This window comes from Tachypleus tridentatus, chromosome 8 (genome assembly GCF_004210375.1).
Source record: "Tachypleus tridentatus isolate NWPU-2018 chromosome 8, ASM421037v1, whole genome shotgun sequence".
In the NCBI taxonomy this organism is placed as follows: Eukaryota; Metazoa; Arthropoda; class Merostomata; order Xiphosura; family Limulidae; genus Tachypleus; species Tachypleus tridentatus.
The window spans coordinates 112,456,985-112,479,692 of record NC_134832.1 but is presented as its reverse complement, the minus strand read 5'-3'; positions in this window follow the sequence as shown (position 1 = coordinate 112,479,692).

Below are 22,708 nucleotides of genomic sequence, written 5' to 3'. Positions count from 1 at the left end.
CTTTCTAATATGTACTTTTATTAGCATATAAAATAATAACATGGACGGATAAAAGTAAATAATACATTTGAAAGAAGTAATCTATATATTTGTGTATATATATATATACACACACAAAGAAGAATTCAGATATAAATAATTAAAATTTAAATTAGTTTTGTATAGGTTACTTCATAATTAACTTCTATACTACTTAAATTATAGATAAATGTTTCTTTGAAACAAAACTGGTTCCTGACGGAACTCAATGGTAGACTGTGAATCTAAGTCTCCGTCCATAGCCCCTTGTTACCCAAGAAAAATCGCACTCTGCACATTGACAATATGGGTGCGTTAAAGAGTGAGGTGTGAAAATTCATCTAAGATATTGATGGTGTTTACTAGCTTCTTATGCTCTAATATGTCAATAGTATGTTAAGAATGCCAATATTAGATTTGTTTCATTAGAAGTTATTGTGTTGCTTGAATCTGATGAACATAGATAGATAAACGTGAAATGGTATATCATAAAATAATACTAGAAATCCATGCAATCTTAATGTCTTACAGCTCTACAAAATTATTATATAATATTTCATCACATTTACGAAATTCTTTCTGTAATCTGATGGTTTAATGATTGTTTTGTAAAATTATTAATAAGATTTTTACAGAAATTTAACAAGAAATGAAAACGATATCGCTATGCAATAAGTAGTCTTAAAATTTATCTAATGCAATACGATACTTGTAAACAAATCGGAATTTTCAGAACGACTTGATAAACAAATAAAATTTCCAGGACAAGCAATTCAGTATCATCGTTCGTAATAAAAACAACGTATTCAAACACCTCTTAAACAAAAATTTGTGATAATCATAAAAGAAAAATATTTAAGTTAAACTGTGCGTCAATCAAAATTGAGAATTTTAGGTAAATATGTTTTTAAATACAATATAAATCAGCTTTTGACTTACAATTATTTGTAAGGGATATTTTATGTAAAGTAATAGTTTCTTTATTTGTTTTTGAATTTCGAGGAAAGCTACACGAGGGCTATCTGCGCTTGTTGTCCCTAATTTAGCAGTGTAAGACCAGAGGGAAGGCAACTAATCATCACCACCCACCGCCAACTCTTACCAACGAATAATGGGATTGACAGTCACATTATAACTCTCCCACGGCTGAAAGGGCGAGCATATTTGGTGCGACGGGGATTCGAACCCGTGACCCTCAGATTACGAGTCGAACGCCTTAACCCACCTGGCCATGCCGGGCCAGGCCGAAATGTAATAGATAGCACGACGAGTGACATATGAAGACTCCAGTGCTGGTGATGTGATGTCATGTTTATAAAGTCTTAAAAATTAGATTTAGCCTGTGGTATTCGGCTACTACAGCAGAACATAGGCCTTCTGGTGATGTGTTTATTTGTTTTATTACAAACTACTTAACCAAGCCAACAACTTAAAAAAATATACACAGTATTCTGTGTTAAAGCTGGTATTCTTTATATTTGATAATGAGATTGAATTTATATCGATGTTATTTTATACGTTCTTTCAAAGAATTACAGTATGTTATTAGTTACGTATTACTTTCTATTTTTGACTAGCGTCCGATTTATTATATTACGTGCGTGACTAGACTTACACTAATCACTTTTTTTCCGAAGGAGAAATTTAATTTTCTCATAGAAATACATCAATTCACTAAAGTTAATCGGTTTTGTAATGTTCGAAATCTATAACCTGTTTGGTAAAGTGCTATAGTTTCTTGATTAATAAGCGTTAGTCACAATTATAGCTTCCGAAGCCTATAGCACTCTGATTGTAGCTTACGAATAATAATTTTTTCTGTCTATCGCCTAACTGCATTTATATGAATGTTGCGAGTTTCTCGAAGTTTAAACAATATTCGTAAGTGCTGGCGAGTTTTCGTCATATAAGTATCGTTGTCTTCTATGATTAATCAAGTTTCGTAAGTCACCTTTTGTTTATGTCAAAGTTACCTGGTCAATCCGCTGTCACCCTAGTTTGAACCATAGCGAATAAGAAATGCAGTAAGCCAACAGAGCTTAGTTACCAAATTCACTTTAAAAAATTAGCTACACAACTGTAACGAAACAATATTAATGGCTACAAAAGGATTTGACAAATTCAAGGCATAAACTAAATGATGTTCATACAAAAATTTTATGAAAAATTATAAACCTCATAAAAGAACTAGCTAGGGTTATGTTAAGATATTTACATTGACAACATGTGGAAGATAGTCTTAACATGTGTGAATTAAAAGTAATATATGAAACTATAAATACATGGGCACAGTCATTACACACAGTTTACATGATCAAGTGTGAAAAAATGTTATTTACATTTACAGATAATTTATTATACATTCAAATTATCCTTCTGTAATCTTATGACTCATGTATCTGCAAAATATACGTTATGTTTTACAGTCTAGAATCACGCTTTTTCGAGAAATGGTAAGTCGAATGTTTTTTCTAAATTTTCATTTAATTAATAGTGTTATTCAAAATTATAAGTTAGTAATTATACACTTCCTCTTTTGACTCCTTACTAAAAGTCTATAATGGAATGGTAGATTTGTTGTTGTCTTGTTCACTAAAATTCGATTGTTATTCTTTTTTGGAAAAAAACATCCTATCTTTACAGCTGCATCTACGTATTCTATTTTAGTATTTTTTTTGTATTTTTATGTTCTGTTATCAAGTAAAAAGAATAAATACAAAAACTTCAAAATTAAAATTGTTGGGGAAATTATTTTAAGAACATCACTATATGCTACTTCTAAATATACGATAATATATGGGCAATAAATGCAAACTATAAGTTTTTATTATATCTTAAGTGACTAAAACACTCACACAATTAATGCTTCTAAGTACACAATTTCATAGCTTTATTTGAAGGCTTTCAAAATTTTAAAATAAACACTCTACACACCATCCTCAAAAGTTTAAACCGAAAATCCAATGTCATTAATCATATGACTCAGAACAAATAGTTAATTTATATACTGAACTTAAAATCACGCAACGTATATACTTTCTGACTTCCCAACTTCCCATCCTTATTGTAAACATGATAATTATTTTAATATGTTGTATTCTTTCTATAGATTCTTTAATGTTTCTAGCCACCATATCATTCAGATCAGCCAATATAACAGTTTCTTTGAACTAAATGATATGACCAGTACTTATATGTTCAGCTAGCACAGAGGTTTTTCTGTTATTTTTAACACTTCTTTAATGTTCGATTATTCTCAACTCTAAGTTTCTTTTTATCTGCCTAAAGTAAACACAACAACAACACTTATCTTCAATTTTGTAATTGTCTATTTCCTTCCATTATATTAATTACATCTTTAGTTTAATTTAATATTTAACTAATTTTATTCAAACGCTTTTAAATCGGAATAAGACTGTTATTAAGAAATTCTTGAGATATGAAAAATTCAGTCTTGATTGAATTTTCTTTCCTTCGCACGAAAAGTTGAACAAAAATTCAGCTTGGCTCACTAATGAAAGAATACTTGCCGTAAAATTCTTATATGTGTGAGATGTGTAACTACATTTTGGTTTCTAATTTTGTTTTCATTCCTTTAAATCTCACGATCAGTTATTTTTTGGAACTACGCTAGCCGTCCCTAAATAATTAGTGAAAGGTTAGAAGGAAGGCAGCTAGTCACTACTACCAACCAACAGCTCTTGAGCAACTTTTTTAACAATGAATATGGGAAATGATTGTCATATTATAAAGCCCTCATAACGATGGCAACATGCAAAAAATACAAAACTAACATTGTCATGTTATGGTAGGCACCAGTATTGTGTAAGTCGATTCAAAACATGCTTTGATTATTAAAAGAGTATACAGGTTCTCACTACAAGGTCGGTCTATTAAACGACCTCGTAACAATTTTGTAATTCTAGGTAACTTGAGCGTCTGGTCTCCATCAAAATTAAAAGTAAAGTAAAAGTAAAATTAAAGGTAAAGTTCTACTACAATACTAATGTTCTTAACATCCAAGTAGTGGAAAAACTACTCGATTGTATATTAAATATTTAACTTCGTTGTTCATATAATACATGATCACTAACTTTTTATAACTTGAATCTTCAATCCACTTCCAAATAAACTCAAGTTTAATATCCACCAACCTTTTATACAAGACTATTTATGGCTTGAATTGTTAAAGAAATAAAAAGTATTTGCCACAATGTCTAGTTGTTCAGTTGTTTTAGGTTTTGTGACAAAAATATACAAAGTAATAGAGTACCTTGCAGGGAACCTAACCCTGAATATTAGCATTGTATGTACAGAAACCAGTAGTTCAGAACTTAACATATTATGAAAGTGCGACCCTTTCACCAATAAAATGAAATTTAATATGGCATATGCCTTCGATTAATGCTCCCTCTAATTATCAACATCTATATAAGGCTTACATATTGCCACAGCAGCAGTAATCCAACAAAGAATTCTGCAGGTTCTTGCCTCTCCTTATTGACTACTACCGTTTAAGTTTGAATGTCACAGTGTATGACTATCCATAGTCGCCATGGCCTACGTATTAACAACAAGATATAAAATGAAACTTAATCATAGAGATCAGTAATCAATACTAATAACTGATAAAGTCACGTGGATTACAATTTTCCAATATCTTGTTCGCTGCAACAACTAACTTCAAAGATCCTATCGTGGTGCCAGTGACAGGAGAAAACATAGTACATGTCAAGACTAATTTGCAGGAAGTTTTTTTTCTTTTAATGATTTCAAAGACTGAGTAATATATCTCAGTCTCTTATTGGAAGACTTTTAATACGGATACAAATTATGTTGTTTAGAATTAATTCCTAAACGCGGTGGAATTAATGAAGTCAAAAACTTCATTGTGACTAGAGATTGCACCAAGTAATTCGCCTGAAAGGCTACACAACTGACCATTAAATTAGACGCACGAACACTTTCTGCGCCTCCTATGTTTGGTTATTTGTTTACAAACCGTTTATTTGTCGTTCAATTTACATACAAATTTATGTAGATGTGTGTTATTACAATATTTATAATACAGTCTACTTTCATTTTACTAATCGTGATACTTTTTAAGTTATGAGGAAAAACTACTCACAATGCAGGGGTACGAACACTTTCTGTAGTAACTATATTTTTGTTGAATAAAATAACTAACATTATTGAAAAATGTCACCATATGAATATAGTTTACATCATTGACAGTCATTTGGTCTACATTGTTATATACCATGATGTACAAAATAGTGTTGATGTATTACGAAGTATGAATATACTCGAAGTTTATAGAAACAGTATCGATTTTGAAAGTGATATTGAAAAATCCAATTATCCTTTTTCGCAGATCTTGATAGAATTTAACAAATGTGCCCAATACCCAATAAGTTGTCAAGACAATAGAAATGATGACATGTAATTATATATTCAAAATTTCAGACATTAAAATTTTAAGATAAATTCATTTGACATCTCTCTTTAGTAGAATGTTTTATCAAAACTGTTTGACATCGCACATGAACAAACTCGGGAAGAATTTTAAAAAGTTGGTTTTCCCATAATTGTGTACCTTAACATGCTATACCATAAGATATTCTCTCAGTATGCTTGTCAGAACCTATTAGTGTGAAGATAAGTCGTTACCTACTGGATTGTTATGTCATTTATAGTTTTGCTGGTCGATGCTGAAGGAAGTAATAATAAAAGTTTTATAAAATTAAAACAGGTGAAGAGTATTAGCTTTTAGAATATAGAACTCTGGAATGATTTAAAACTTCTTAGATATTTTCAATTCTTATTTCATAATTTAACATATATAGTGTAATTACTGTCAAAACTTTATTTATATGGTATTTTATCATTTATACAAGATTTGTCATGTCAGTTTTTTGCACACTTTTTAATAAAATTAGTCTAATACTAAATGACTAAATAATTCTAACAGAGCAAATAAGTTCAATGTGAATGTGGTCGTGCACACATTGGTAAAAGTGAAAGAAACTTAAAATGTAGAATAAAATAGTAAAAATTCTGCATTAGTGGAACATGTAAATTACAATGGACATATCATACTATGGAGAAAAAACGGTTATTTTGTCTCATGCAAATAGTATGACTTCTAGAAATATTAGAAAACTATTGAAATAATGAAACACAATAAAATCAAATTTCCTTAAATAAGGATGAAGTGTTATAAAATCAGGATGCCCGGCATGGCCAAGCGTGTTAAGGCGTGCGACTCGTAATCTGAGGGTCGTGGGTTCGCATCCCCGTCGCGCCAAACATGCTCGCCCTTTCAGCCATTGGGGCGTTATAATGTGACGGGCAATCCTATTATTCGTTGGTAAAAGAGTAGCCCAAGAGGTGGCGGTGGGTGGTGATGACTAGCTGCCTTCCATAAAGTCTTACATTAATAAATTAGGGACGGCTAGAACAGATAGCCCTCGAGTTGCTTTGTGCGAAATTCAAATACGGTATTAAATCAGGAATTATGTAGATGGCGCGATCTTCATTTGTGAATTGTAAAATTGTCTCACAATTGGCTTTGTACTAAAATAACACACATTAACTGTTTATTTTTCGCACTCCTTAAGGTTACATAAAACATTGTTCAAACATATTGAGCGACTTTTATAAACGTTAATTATTTTAAATAAAGATTTTAATTGAATATTATAAAATGTCTTTAGATTGTGGGTTTTGTTTTTTTTCTAATTTTGTGCTGTGATTAGATCTCACATCGGTCAAGAGATGGCGTGAGTAAAGTGTTTGAAATGGAAAAAAACTCGGAGATATTCCAAGAACCCCCTTAATAGAAATATCTTAAACTACAAAAACTTTTAGAGATATATGTTAACCATTATCTGAAGCTATGAAATTCTCTATGTCTTACAACAGCTGTATGTTTTCACTTTTTGCAATAGTTATTGAGTTTGGTTGGAAGTGCCTGAAATATACTTCTTAAAATTGTTTGATTTCTTTAGAATTTCGCGCAAAGCTATACTAGGGCTATCTGTTCTAGCCGTCCCTAATTTTGCAATGTAAGACTAGAGGGAAAGCAACTAGTCATCACCACCCACCGCCAACTCTTGGGTCTGTTTTGCAAACGAAAATTGGGATTTACTGTCACATATTAACGCCCCCCACGGCTGAAGGAGTGAGCACATTTTGTATAACGTGGCTTCAAACCCGCGACCCTTAAATTACAAGTCCAGCAACTAGTCATCACCACCCACCGCCAACTCTTGGGTCTCTTTTGCAAACGAAAATTGGGATTTACTGTCACATATTAACGCCCCCCACGGCTGAAGGAGTGAGCACATTTTGTATAACGTGGCTTCAAACCCGCGACCCTTAAATTACAAGTCCAGCAACTAGTCATCACCACCCACCGCCAACTCTTGGGTCTCTTTTGCAAACGAAAATTGGGATTTACTGTCACATATTAACGCCCCCCACGGCTGAAGGAGTGAGCACATTTGGTATAACATGGCTTCAAACCCGCGACCCTTAAATTACAAGTCCAGTGCCTTAACCACTTGGACATGCGGGCCTAAAATTTTTAGACGTTTGCTTTTTAATTCGGCTCTATCATTTGGCTGGAATATTTTTCAGTTTCTTGTGGTGTATTTTCTGACTTAAATATGCGGACAACGCCTTGGCTCATCGTACCTAACTCATAACCATTTGTACTCGTTACAGTTTACATACCAGTAATTTCTAATATACTAATTATATTTTCACAGAATTTGGTAGACTTTTGGTAAACATTACAAGGCTTTTGCACACGAAAAATAATTTTCTAGTGAAAGATTTTTTTTATAAATATTTGTTCGTGAAAGTGTCGATTTTCATTTGAGATTAAAAATTCTTTTCTCTGTCTCAAAAATTGAATTTTGTATAATGTGGTTTTAAATTTACCCTGTTTAGACAACAAGAATAATAAAATTGAAATCAGAGTAACTATGTATAGGCCAACAAAAGAACACTCTTTCGGCTACCTTACGTTACATATTATTATTTACCCATAAATGTTTACATTTTAGTTAGGTTTCCTATCACACAGAAAGTGAGAAATACCTTGAAAAAGAATTGTTTTCGAGTATGTACCCGAATAACGAAATTTTACACTCCCGTATGTGTTCCTGTTTTTCTCATAACAATGCCACACAGGGCTATCTGTTGAATCCACCGAATGGAATCGAACTTCTGAATTTAGCGTTGTAAATCCGTAGACTTACCGCTGTACCAGCAGGCGATATTCTATACTCGCTCATAAATACTATCACTAAGTTTTGCTTAGACGTGCTGGTGAGGTGTGCAGGATAATGTTTTGAGACTTCAAACATTAAATTTTGAAAAATGAAAAAACATCAAATAACAGTATTAGTATTCTCAAACTTCCTGTAAGTTAATACGGTCTCTAATGGTTGAAAAAATCTCATTCCTATTCATATTACTTACACATCTACAGTTTCTGAAAATTTCTTTCTTTCGCCTTCAAGTCACTTGTAAACTATTGTCAGAATTTCGTTGAAGGGAATATTCTCTTTCTATTGGTTATAAACTTGAGCTACTTTACAGTAGGTGATACCAGTTAACAGGGTCGTAGATTTTTTACACCCGATGGGGGGGGATGATTTTTGCAACCACTTATGTGGACTGTTCAGTTTGTAAATTGGTAATCTTTGATTACGTGAACCTGAAAGCTGTAAACATGCAGCCACAGAGTAATCTTGTTGCCACGATACTTCAAGGTTTCCATGTACATGTAGGTTTGTATAAGTGAGGTGTTGTGAACATTTTCAAAATGTTAATAGAATAAAGACAAATGTGTCACAAATTAACTGCCACATGAATTTATTCCTGCACACTGCACAGTATAAAAGATGGCCATTATACTTGACAAGGTTACTAATAACTTTCATTGCATGAATTATGTTTTCAAATATTAATAAAATTAGTAATTACCCTTGCTGAGTTTATATCTACTCAAAAAACTTTTCATGTTGTTTGATAAAAATAATTAAAAATGTCTTTGCGAACTCTTAAAAATTGCACATCAATACAATGTAGCACATAATTATTCATACTTTTCATTGAAGTAAGATTCATTTAGTCCTCTAGTCTACATGTTCCCAACCGTAGACCTTCTTTGTGATGATCTGTTTATGAATTCTTTCATAAGCTATTCTATATTTATCTTGTCACCTCATCTTTGTGAGTATGACAAACTGCCACATGGTTGAGGCGGCACTGAGACATATTTGACCTCAACCACGTCTTCAACCGTCTTAATGCAGAAAAGTTGCGTTCACATTCGCAGCCGGATACCGGACGTACAAGCAAAATTTTAATGAGAAGAAACACTTCACTAAACATCTGCTGGCTTGTTTCGTGAATTTTACAGTAAGCATCCTTCGCACCTTTCAGAGATACTGCTTTTGTTGTTTCTTTGAACATGAGCAACTGAAACTCGAGCCGTTGTGCAGAGATTTCTGGATAGAAGTTTATAACCGAGTTGTCAATCTTGCCAGATGTGATCATGTTCTCAAGTGCCAGATATTGCCTCAAGTCATTGTTGTCTGCATTGAATATAGTGGTCAAATGTTCTATGACTGTATCCACAAATTCAAAATATTGGCTTCTTTAGTAATCTCTAGCTGTGGTCCTTCTGGGAAGTCTGCGAATGCGTGGTAGTTCAATAGGCACCAGATCTAGGGAAGTTACCTTCTTCTCAGCTTCATCAAATATCTTGTTGTAATTCTCCTCTGTTCGCAATACCCGCAATTGCTCAACTGTCATTGCAGATGCTTCAATCATGCCAGATACTGTCGCTGATTTTGCTTGGAATGCACGGTTTAGTTTCTCTAATGCAGCTAATGGATGCTGAGCCATCAACAATCCTAAAACTGTCTTTCCTTTGTCAAATCTGTTCAACAGACCTCGTGCTTTCACTGCTACATCTGATTTTTATTTGCTAATTCAGACAAAGAATCAACAATGTCACTGTAGTGATCATTAGCACACGTAACTGCAAATAGGTGGCACAACCAGCGTGTTGGACACAGTGTGCGGATGTATTTAACTGGACCATTATGGCTGTCTGGCGATACAATATTTTCAAAGATTGTCTTGTATTTGCCTGACCTCTGAGGCAAGACACCAAGTTCATGTACCCACTGGATAGAATCTCGAACACATTCACAAGCTTCAACTGCATGTTGCATTATTAAATTAGCCTTGTGCGCTCCGCAGTGAAAATACAAAGCTGACGGTTTCTTCTCTTTTATTTTTGCTTGACATCCACTGTACGCACCATATTAGCGGCTCCATCGTCAGTTTGTGCTCTTAATTCTGACAGTGGTAAATTGAGTCTACTCAGTACATCAAGTATAGTCGAGGATATTGTTTCACCAGTTGTATTGGAAACACTGTACAAACCAAGAAATGTCTCATGGATGTCAAGGTTTTCATCTACGTATCGTACACATATTGCTTCCTGTTCGGCACCTTGAGTGCCATCAACCATTAATGCAAAAAATTTACTTTGCTGCACTTTGTGTGCTATGTTCCTTAGTATTTGATGGCTGAACATCTCCATTATTTCATTTTGAGCCTGGGGTGATGTGAATGTGGTTTTCTTTGACAAGTAGGCCATCATCTCAGGATCTTTCTCTTCCAGGAGGTTCATTAACTGCAGGAAGTTTCCCTCCGTATCAGTATGTCCACGTAATGCTAAACCTTGACGCAGTAAGAAACATAAACTTCTGAATATTTTGGCTAGATTTCTTTTGCATTCTTCCTGCTGCTTCTTTTTTCCATCATGTAGCTGGACAGTCACTGGAGTTACATCAAGTGAACCTTCTGGAGATATAGCGAATCTGTGCTGACAGGAGGATTGATTTTCGTTGAATTTCTGTTTTGCCTTTTTCCAGTTGCAAAAACCGGTGGATATGAATGTTTTCTCCACTGGCCTCTCCAATTTCCCTGTAAAAAGGCCTCTATTTTCCGCCTTGGCACAATGAAAGAATATGACTTTTTGAGTCTGACTGTCGAAGTTCAGCCATGGGAACTCATCAAACCACTTGCCCTGGAAGTTGATATTTTGAGATTTTGCTTTCTGTCGTGGTATTAGCTGTGCGTCTGGATGATATCGTTTTCCACACTGTATCTGTGGAGTGTCAGATTTTTCATTACTGCACAAATTTGTTTCACAACTATCTGGTGGATCATGATGTGCAATAGTTGCACAAGCATTTTCAAACTCGTCCTCTGATGAACATGGTATTTCTTCTCTGTGGCAACTTTCTATTCCTTTGCTTGAGTTTGTTGGATTATCTGCATCTGCATTGTCACTTGTAGTACCAGTAACTGGCTTGCAGAACTATCTAATACCAGAAAGTTTAAGACGCTTACTTGTCATAATTGAAATCTGTTTCCCAGATGACTCAACAGGCTAAAATACAGTCTTTATTGAAAAATTCTAACGTACAACGAACGAAGATAGAACAGAATGGAAATAGGACTGAACTGTACAATGTATTTAAGTCGAACGGGCGAACCTCACAGTGACTATCGAGCCGACTGACCGCCTGGGCATCGCTGGGACAATAATGTGTGCTAGTTACAACACAAGTAATTGTAAGTTTCTCGAAATATACTTAAACAATCACAAATATATTATATTCCTGTTAAAGCTCATCAAAAGGCAAACACGTTGTGATATAATGTCTAGAGGCACGTCTATTAAGTAAAAACACCTAAAGAAAAACTAGCAATACAATTCGACTAGAGGCTTCAGGCCGTTGAAATCGCTCCTTTAGTGTTCTAATTATACAAGAAAATACAATATTTTTATTATCTATGATAAGAGAATATATTGTTCTTTTACCATAAAGCACTAGCACTTTATTAGAGGGCGGTAATAATCTGAAATTTCGTGGATTAATGAGGTCCACAAACACAGGTCTAATGAGCGCTGTTGTAAAACGAGGCTCAGACTAAAGGAAACGGAGGGGGTGATGTAGGGAGCGTCTGGATCCGAGCGGCCCGAACCTGTCGTTAACTGTACACTAAACATAAACTATGGTCAGCGGGCTCGGCAGCTAAGCAGAGTAAGGCGTTCGACAATAAAACCGGCTAGACATGCATAAGAACAAATGGCGCAGGAAAACCTGACAATGTACACATAAGATTGATGCAGATACAAGCTACAAATGGCCTGCCAGATCTAGATCACAGAAGTTTACGCTTAGGAGTAATATTTTCGAATTCCATGCTCTGTTCAATCTGTTGTGATGAAAATTTTACTTTATCTTACACTACGTACAAGACATAGGTAGATTCTGTGATAGTGCTTGCAAGCCTTTCATGTATACTTAGGGCTATTGACTGATAATTACGAACTATCGCTTAAATTGAAAAGCTTAGAAGCACGCCTATATTAAAGATGTACATTTCGGCTACTGAAAAAGCCTACGTCTAGGCCTAATTATGTAATTCGATTGGTGAGAACTCGAGAATTACAAGAACAAACACAATTTGTAGGCCTGTGATGTAATAAAACAATTCAACAGACCAACCTGTATGGGGGATGATTGTATGCACCATAGCCCCACCTAAAATAAAAAGGGGGGATGTATACCCCCATCCCTCCAGGATCTACGCCCCTGCTAGTTAAGAACTTTCAAATGATTAACAAATCCACTAGAGTGGCTCCGCCCTTCAAATTAAATATATTGATAACTCAGCAAATTATAGAAAACGGGGGTTATTTTTTATTTAGCTTGTCTATATTTGAAATTCGAGTTTCTAATTCGTTACATACTTGTACATGTTGTATCATAGGCATAATCAAATAAAAACTGAGCAATGAGACAAATAGATGTATTAAGTTTCGGGTTTTGTGTATCACATAACATTTTGCTTTACATTTCCTTTGAAAGTTTACAAATATATATATATATATATAATATTAAATATAAATTATAAACTACGTTTTGATATCAATACCAATCTCGTTTACCTCAGTACAAAATTTATTATTTAATAAGAATTTTAAAAATAACGTTCTAAAGATGCGCTTTAACCTTCAGCGTTTTCCAAGTTATTTGTTTGAATAGTTTTCATACCTATTCGTTTATTAAAAGTAATATCATCTTATTTCTTACACTGCAAGTTAGTTTTTATTTTAGTAAACATAATGTCAAAACACATTTTTCCTTGATTAGTTTTTACACATTTCAATTCGTCGTTCTGGCTAAATACTCATACATAATGTATCCTCAAAATCCCTAAAATTTAGTAGCGTCTCTAATGGTTGAAAAAAATCCCATTTCTCTTCAAGAAAACGACTTATCAATCACACATCTACAGTGATGGACACAGCAAAGAGCTCAATGTGGCTTTTTTTTAAATTAAACACAAACGAATCTTATTTTGATGTCCAAATTTAGATTGTTTTGTGTAACTTACTTAAATCACGTTTATGTAACTTTAAGTTGAAACAAAGTGTTTTTTCATTTTTTGTATGTCATTGAAACACTAATATCTTATTGTATTTTTAAAATGATGCTTTGGTATATTGTTACAGGTATATACTTTCATATGAAATATTTTTTACCATTATTGTTCTTTCTTCTTTTATATCCTCCAATGCTACGACATGTAATACAACAATACCAGCGATCTTAACTAAAGATTACACGGTGTCTATGAAAGATGGCGCCAGCTTCATATCGAGTTCTTTAATTGCATTAGGATCATAAGAAAAGTCATTGATTTGTTCCGCATGATAACTTATTTAATATAAGTAATACTTCAGCAACGATATATTTCTAAGTTAGAAATATTCTCAATGTAAATTATTCCCCTTTCATTTAGTGCAGGTCGGACATTTTCTCAGATACTTGACGAGATAGTAGTTTCTTTTTACAATTACATTCGGCCCCTTGCTAGTACAGCGGTATGTCTTCGGATTTACAACGCTAAAATCAGAAGTTCGATTCCTTTCGGTGGGCTGAGCAGATAACACTTTGTGGCTTTGTTATAAGAAAAACACACACACATAATTACATTCGAACAACTGATTTATAACAAACATAGAATGAAACTCTCTATATACATACAAATAGGAATAAATGCATTCGATATCTTATAAATGGCATTGTTTTTAGAAAACTGACAGTTTCTTGTTCTTTGTTTTTGGAAATGAAGTCTAAGACGAGACGAAATGTTAAACAGCAGGTACTCAGCAAGTGCTTTAATTAATTAAACTTTCTGTTTTAAACACGGCAGAAGTCGTAGTTATCACATCATTATATTGTTAGGATAGAATCGCAAATATTCCTATTTATGCCAGTAGAGTTCTAAAATACTGAATCTATACATATTGTCCTTTATGTTTTAGAGTCAAATTACATTCTGACTGTTAAAACCGTTAGAAAGTGTTAAATGTTTCACACATTCTTAACACGTTTTTCTTATTTCGTTAGAAACTTTTATTAGTTCATATTCAGTAAAATGAGAAGAATATAATCCTTTAGTTCACCATACCTTTCTTTATATATATTTATATATATATATATCATATTTATGCCATTTAAATTATCAGCATATTAAATGACAGTAGTGCATGTTGATGAACATAAATAAAAAGGTAATGTAAGTAAAGGACGTTTATAACCAATAAGATAATACATGTTATTTGCATTGTTAAATCTGAGATGTTCCTTATCAGTGTAGATTAGAGAGATGTAGGTAAATTTGTCGTGATGAGATTTTCTTTTGGCAAAATACTTTACATAGATTGTTGCGTCATCTTATAATGAAAATTCCTTATAAGTATTATAAGTACTTTCTGCTGAGAAAAACGTTTGTTTTTTTTAATTATGTAACAGAATAACAACTTTTCACATTGTTAATTTCCTCATTACATTGGAGATAAGTGATTTTCACTTGAAGTTGTTTTTTATGGTTAAACTTGTTCTTCATTAACAAATATTAGAAGCATAATAAATATTTGATGATATATGCACGTATATATGTGTATATATATATATAATTTTTTACTTTATCAATTTCACACTGTACCAGTTTGTCTCATAATTTTACAGAGAATCTTGGCTACCATTTCTTTTATATTCACGAATTCTGTAATAATCGTAATTCAGTTTAGAAAGTAACAGCGCTGCTATGTTTTGTAACTTAATGGTTTCTTTAATTATGTAGTTTGTATTGCCAAAATTACAATTATATTTATTACTTTAGAAAATTGTTGAAATTTCTATATTGTTTTGTTGAAATTGCATCATAGTTTTACTTACAAATACAGGGCTAGAAAGTTTCTAGAAAACGCCAATGAAAATATAAAACCATTGTTTTCGGGCATTATGCAATTAATTCCAAAGCATTAATAAATTCTACCTGAAGCAATCATATTTGATGTTATTTGTTTCTTTCAATTCATTAGTTACTGATTTTGTCTGAAAAAGGTTTGTAATTTTATGTTGTAATACTTATTCCACCCCATGTCGTGGTTTAACAAACTCAGTAATGTTTGAAAAAGATGACGAACGTATAAGTTTATGGACAAATAAAAAAATAAAAAATAGTCACCCAGTGTTATTATACAGATGAAAACAAGTTATGTGTAATACAACATCTCTGCCTGAGACATTCACTTAAAATTAAGATTCGTTTTCATCTTTCTAATAATTAAGATTATCTCAATATAACGAAAACTACTAATACTCATACTTTCTTCAGCACATCGTCTACTATCATTTTGGTTTATAAAGTAAAAATGTGAATGGCAAAGAAACTTAAATTGATACAAAAGTAAGTTCACACACACACACACACATATATAGCTCTGTAGGAAAATTAATCGTAAAAATAAGTACACCGACTTTGTTGGATTCAATTCCTGGCGTTATTAGTCTTTGTTTGTTTAAATTACAAATATATAACATCTGTATGAGACGATTATGAGAGCCTCCGCTCCGTCATCCTGTTTGAATACTCCTTTCAATCTGCGGTCTTTTTATACGTCAAACAAATCTTCCACTATTACCAAGGCCTCCCCCCGTGACACTGCGTAATCTCTAGAAAGTTAAAAATCGGGTTTCGATACCTGTAATGCACCGAGTACAAATAGCCCATTTTGTATATTTTTGCTTAAATACAAGCAAAACAAACTATTGCCAAGAGGAGACGTCATCCGATATTCATAAAAATAAATGTAAGCCTGACCTTGTAAAAATCTAAAACAAAAGTGAATTGCAAAACATTTGATATAGAATAACGTCTTGTTTTGATGAGAGTCTGTCGACCCTTAAGTTTATCTAGTTGAACGTCCAATGTCAAGAAATTCACAAATAAGCTATACATACACTGCTAAAATCTTAAGGCCAATAAACATAAAGAAAAAAATAAACTGATACGGATCACTTCTGGCAGAACAATGAGTAATAATATTCTATACATGTCCACCAGGTGTGATCAAAATTTGATAATTTTTGACTGAACTGTAGAACAAAATTAGTATGAAAAATCAGTCTTATGATAACAGATAATATACACTGCTGGCCAAAATCTTAAGGCCAATAAACATAACGAAAAAATATGCATTTTGCGTTGTTACAATCAACCACTTATTTGAGTAGAACTTCGAAAGATGAAAATAAGGAAAGGGAAAATAAAAATAAAAAACTTTTTTAGCATTTAATAGGCAAAATGTTAACACTATGAAATTAGCCTAAATACTAGCTGGTCAAAAGCTTAAGTCCTAAACAGGTTAGGAAATGCCCAACAAGAGGTCTAAGTAGTGAGTTGCCCGGCCGTCATTGCTAAAAACTTCAAACATTCGCTTTGGCATGGTCGATATAAGCGTTTGTAGAAGGCTGGCTGGAATTGTTATTCCAAGTGGTGAAGATGGTTTCACGAAGATCGTACACTGTTTGGAATTGACGTATATTTCTCTAGACGTCCCTTGCCATCCATCCCAAACATTTTCAGTGGGGTTCAGTTCGGGCGAACACGCTGGATGGTCCAAAAGAATCACGTTATTCGCCATGAAAAAGTCTTTGTCCTGCGGGTATTGTGGATTACAACGTTGTCCTGCTAAAAGATCCAGTCATTTCCACACAAGCGAGGGCCTTCAGTCGATAAGGATGCTCTCTTTAACATGCCAATGTAGCCAACTGCTGTTTGATGCCTCTGTATAACTTGAAGCTCCATTGTTCCATGGAAGGAGGAAGCACGCCAGACTATGATGGAGCCTCCTCCACTGTGTCGTGTAGAAAATGTCTCCGATGGGATATCCTTATCGTGCCAGTAACGTTGGAAGCCATCTAGACCATCCAGGTTAAATTTTTTTTCTCATCAGAGAACAAAACCTTCTTCCAGTTTGGTGTTTCTCAGCAAAGTTTAACCGAGCCGTTTCGTGGTGTGGAAGGAGGAGAGGCCTTTGAGGACATTTACGGTTTTAAAGCATTTCTCTCGTAGATGCCGTTTTATTGTTCTTGAGCTACATTATGCGTCCGTAAGGGCCTTAATCTAGTTCGACGATCGGCTGGTGTCTTGCCGAACAACCCGTCGAATCCTCTTACTCAACGCCTGCAATTTTTTTTGGGCTGACCACTTGAAATTCTCGTTCCGTATCCCTCAGAATCTTTTAAGAAGATTGCAACAGCAGTTTTACTACGCCCAATCTCACCAGCGATGGCACGTTGAGAGAGACCTTGCTTTGGCAGCTCGACAATTCTGCCACGTTTAAATTCTGACAACGTTTTAGCCTTTGCCATGTTTTCACTCAATGTAGCACAGGAGATGTCACTAGGAGATATTGACAACGCTAATGCTTGAACACAAATGACTAAATTTCTTTCCGTGTTTACCGATTAACGCTTCGTTTCAGTATGGTCCTAAACTTTTGAACAGCTAGTATTTAGGCTAATTTCATAATGTTTACATTTTCCCTATTAAATGCTAAAAAAGTTTTTTTTTTATTTTCCCTTTTCTTATTTTCATCTTTTGAAGCTTTACTCAAATAAGTTGTTGAGTCTGACAACCCAAAATGCATATTTTTTCTTTATGTTCATTGACCTCAAGATTTTGGTCACCAGTGTATATCAAATCATCCAAAAACATTTATAAGTAGGAAAGGCATAGAGGAGTGATAACTGAAACATACTGCTGATGCTTCTGTCTATGAATCTATGAATGCTGTTACTCAAGGTTTTTTCGCTGTACTGATATAGAGTTTGTTGCAGTAATACGCTAACTTGGTAACGATTTATTCTCCGGTGTTCGTAACTCATGTTTATGATTATTGACGTTTCTAGTCACAAACAAGGTAAACGTTATACTTATTAGTAAACATTACATAAATTACAATACTCTGTATGATTGAGAATTTTCCAGCTGCTGTTATTAGACTTTTGAGGTATGCTTACACTGAAGGATATTTTTATTGTATCCAGAAATGTTGATGCTCTCATCGAAAGGAGCAAAACATCATGATTTGCTACAAACTATAGTTTCAAGTAATTTTAGTTGCCATCTCTGCAAATACGTAGATTACACGAGATACTGCCAAAGGTGATAGAAGGATGGAAGGGATGTTACTCCAGTTAATTACATTTTTCATGAAAAGTATCATACAAGTTCATGTCAAACACTATTTACGTGAAGTGTGTGACTACGATACGTAATGATTATCCACGTTTTATAGCATAAAACTTTAACTGAGATGAACATACGTGTTGAAACTCAATGAATATTTTTGTATGATACGCCTTGTCTAACGGTGACTCAAAGTAAGTGAGATGGATCGTAGAGTAAGCAACAAAGAAAATGTTGCAGGTATAGAAGTTGTTGTTTTAAGAGTTAACTTCAAAAGATAAAAAATGAAAAGAAAACAATAGCAGGTTTTAAAGTTTGTAAACAGAAACTATGAGTTGTACGGATGATTTGTTTTTACTTGTTGCTTAGCTGTCTATTAAACAATTAAGCTATTTCTCTATACTGCCTCAATATTCTTAAACATAAAAATATTTTGTAATTCTTTTCTATTTAGAGTATAGCGTTAATTGTTGATGTAATTACAACATAAGAGCTGAATAACTAAATATATATAATATCAGAATAATATCCAAAACATATCGAAGCTTTCCGTTATTAGAAAGGTGCTTATGTCAGATATCAGTTTTATAAGTTTTCTTAGGGTAAAAGATCGAGTATACGTTTATCTCGTAAGAAGGACAAATCTAGTTTGCAATTGGAACTTTTCCTCGAAAGTTCTAAATCATAAAAACAAAAATCAATATTTATAAAGATTTTTCGCAAGTGTTAAAACCCAGTATAAGCATAAACGTGCAGTTAGAATTACTTATTCTAAATGAAATAGGAAAATCTCAGTAAACAAACAAATATTCGCGGTATTGAGATTACGTATTAAAAAGAAGTTGAATCTTTTTTGTTTGCATTCGATAATTCCAAGAATGTCTTTATTAATACGAATTTATCCTTAATACAATACATATGCAGCTCTCTACCCGAAATTATTACGAAACAAAGCATTTTTCCCTAAAAAAAAATTTGAAAAGTTCCCCTATGTAATTTGTTTAGCTTTAGTTTCCTTTCCTAACACGAGTATATTAGTATTTTGTTTGTTTGTTTTGGAATTTCGCACAAAGCTACTCGAGGGCTATCTGTACTAGCCGTCACTAATTTAGCAGTGTAAGACTAGAGAGAAGGCAGCTAGTCATCACCACCCACCGCCACCTCTTGGGCTACTCTTTTACCAACGAATAATTGGATTACCCGTCACATTATAACGCTCCAATGGCTGAAAGGGCGAGCATGTTTGGCGTGACGCGGGCGCGAACCCGCGACTCTCGGATTACGAGTCGCACGCCTTACGCGCTTGGCCATGCCAGGCCTGTGTATTAGTAAAACAATTACCTACTTCGTAGTCCCTTACCATACTAGTAGTAGAAGTACAATAGAACACAAGATCGTGTTTTTTAAGAAGAATTACAGCTACATTGTCTAAATACTAGTACCGATACTGTTTCTGCTCCGTAACGATAATCAAATTAAAAAAATGAATTCAAAGCTGATTAATTACAAAACGTATATTCAGTTTAAAATATTTTTCAAAGCCAATGAAACTGATTAACACTGTTAGAGAACTAGGAATAAATTACAGCAATAAATAACATAAGAGAAAGAGCTATCTGCGCTAGCTGTCCCGGGTTTGTTAGTGCCAACTCCTAGGCTACTCTTTTACAAGCGAATAGTCATTTTTTGAAGTTGTTGAACACAAGTGTACTTCAATTAAACTAATCTATGATAAAGTGTTTATTATCTATTTCAGTTATATAATCCTTGCCCTCCCACTATATTATGTACTCAGACTGCACCACGAAACGAAAAGTCAGGGATGAGACCCTTTGCGAGGTGGAGCAGTAGTTTTTTTCCCAAATACGTAACACATTTATGTCATCTGGTGAGTTGTGAGGCAGACAAATTATATAATTATGAAACAAAATGATCTTGCAATACATATCACCTAGTGAGAAGTTGTAAAGTTACCTTTACTTTAACAGTGAGTTGATTATATAATAGGTATTATTATTTGCACGATATCTATTAAATTTATAAATGTTATTGACACTCATCTATCTAAAACGACAGACCATTATCAGATATATGATCATCATGTGAAAGATTTATATAAGGTGTCACATTTTTTTACAATAAAGCGTTGTATTCCAAATATTATGATTTTTAAAGCAAGGAATTTAACAATGCGAGGAATAAGAGTTTCGTAATATATTGACTGTTCGTTTACAATCGTTAACTTATTCAAATAGAACCTGTGTGACAAATACTGTGACTGTACCTCAAGCCGCTCGGAAATGATAAGGGAAGTACAATCATAAGTTTTACCAGCTTTATTATGACTCAGGGCATTTCAGTTCTAACTATGTCCATAAGAATTATGATATTTGAATGAAGTTAATGCTGCATCAAAATATCTAAGATACATGTTATTCACAAAAAAGTTGTAGTTAGAATCAACTTTCAGATAATAATGTAAAGTTGTAACCTGCAGTTGTTAATTGAGTGCTCTTCATTGTGACAGAAGAAAATGTTAGCAAGCACAGGACCCAAGGAGAAATCCATAGCAATGCCATCTGTCTAGTGTTATTCAAAAAGGAGAAGAGAATCCTTAATTAAAAGTTCAAGCACAGATTTGAAATGAGATTTAGAAATTAACATAAAGTAATGTTTTTATCAACTTTTATTTATCTGATATTAACCGTGAAGTTATTCCGAAATCAAATTTAACAAAAATGTTATATTGATTGACTGACCATTGTTCATATCACATATACATAAATCTTTTCTAAATAATACCTGTTTAAATCTGTCTTAAACTATTTCATATGTACTACATGTTTTTCATTTTATTCTATTATATTTTGTATATTGAAATAATTTACTTCTTATGTATATCACATTTTTGGTGTAATTACAGATATAGTTGTTTGTTTTCTACCTCTGGATTACCGATGACGGAATTTTGATGATTCTGTGTGTGTTTGTGTGTTTTTCTTATAGCAAAGCCACATAGGGCTATCTGCTCAGCCCACCGAGGGAAATCGAACCCCTGATTTTAGCGTTGTAAATCCGGAGACATACCGCTGTACCAGCGGGGGGCTTCATGATTCTGAAACGTTTAATAAATGCTTTCTTTTACTACGTTCGTGCTCTGCTTTATTGTTTCTATATAATACCCATATATAATATCTTAATTTAACTATTTCATCTGTGTTACATATTTTTCATATTCATTTTAATTTAGTGCACTCAGATTATTTACTTCTAGAAATATTTCTATTACAACTTAAATATTTTACGCATTGCAATTTCAAACTGCCTGAAATTGAGTTAAATTTAGATTTAGAAATTAAGTAAATGTCAATATGTACCAAGTTTCTGATATTCGCCAACAAGTTTGATACATACAATCTTCTTTTTTAACACAAATATATTAAAATAGACAAACAATAATATAATTTATTGTAACGGTTATTACAAATAGTTATCACCAATAATGATTTATGTACAAAAGTTTTACACACTGACAAACAATATATAGTCTTCTATATTATTTTGAAAAAAAAAATATTTTGTCAAGGTTTCCGACGAGCGAATTAATTCTATGTTAACACATAGATACAATCCACTTGAAAGGAAAATAGCTAGCTCTGTTCTTGGGTAGCCAAACATGGTTTACAGGCTGACGTTTAATAGAGGAAAATATTTGATATCCTCATAGAAATATTAACGTCGGAAGTTAATACTCTGAAGTTAAATGTTTTGTAATAATCGACATCTATAAACGTCCCTTCTCAATTATGTGTACTTTTCCTATTAATAAGCATTTATCATAGTTAGAGCTTCCGAGGTATATCACATACAAATCATAAACCAACAATGTATACTGCTTCTCCGCGTTGGATTGGTTACCATTCATAAACTTTAAAACGAGATTCTCAGTTGGCACTTATATTTCAAGATGTGTTATTGCTTTGGTAAAACTTATGTTGTTGATTCTTATACTAGAGAATCTTCTACATATTTAAAT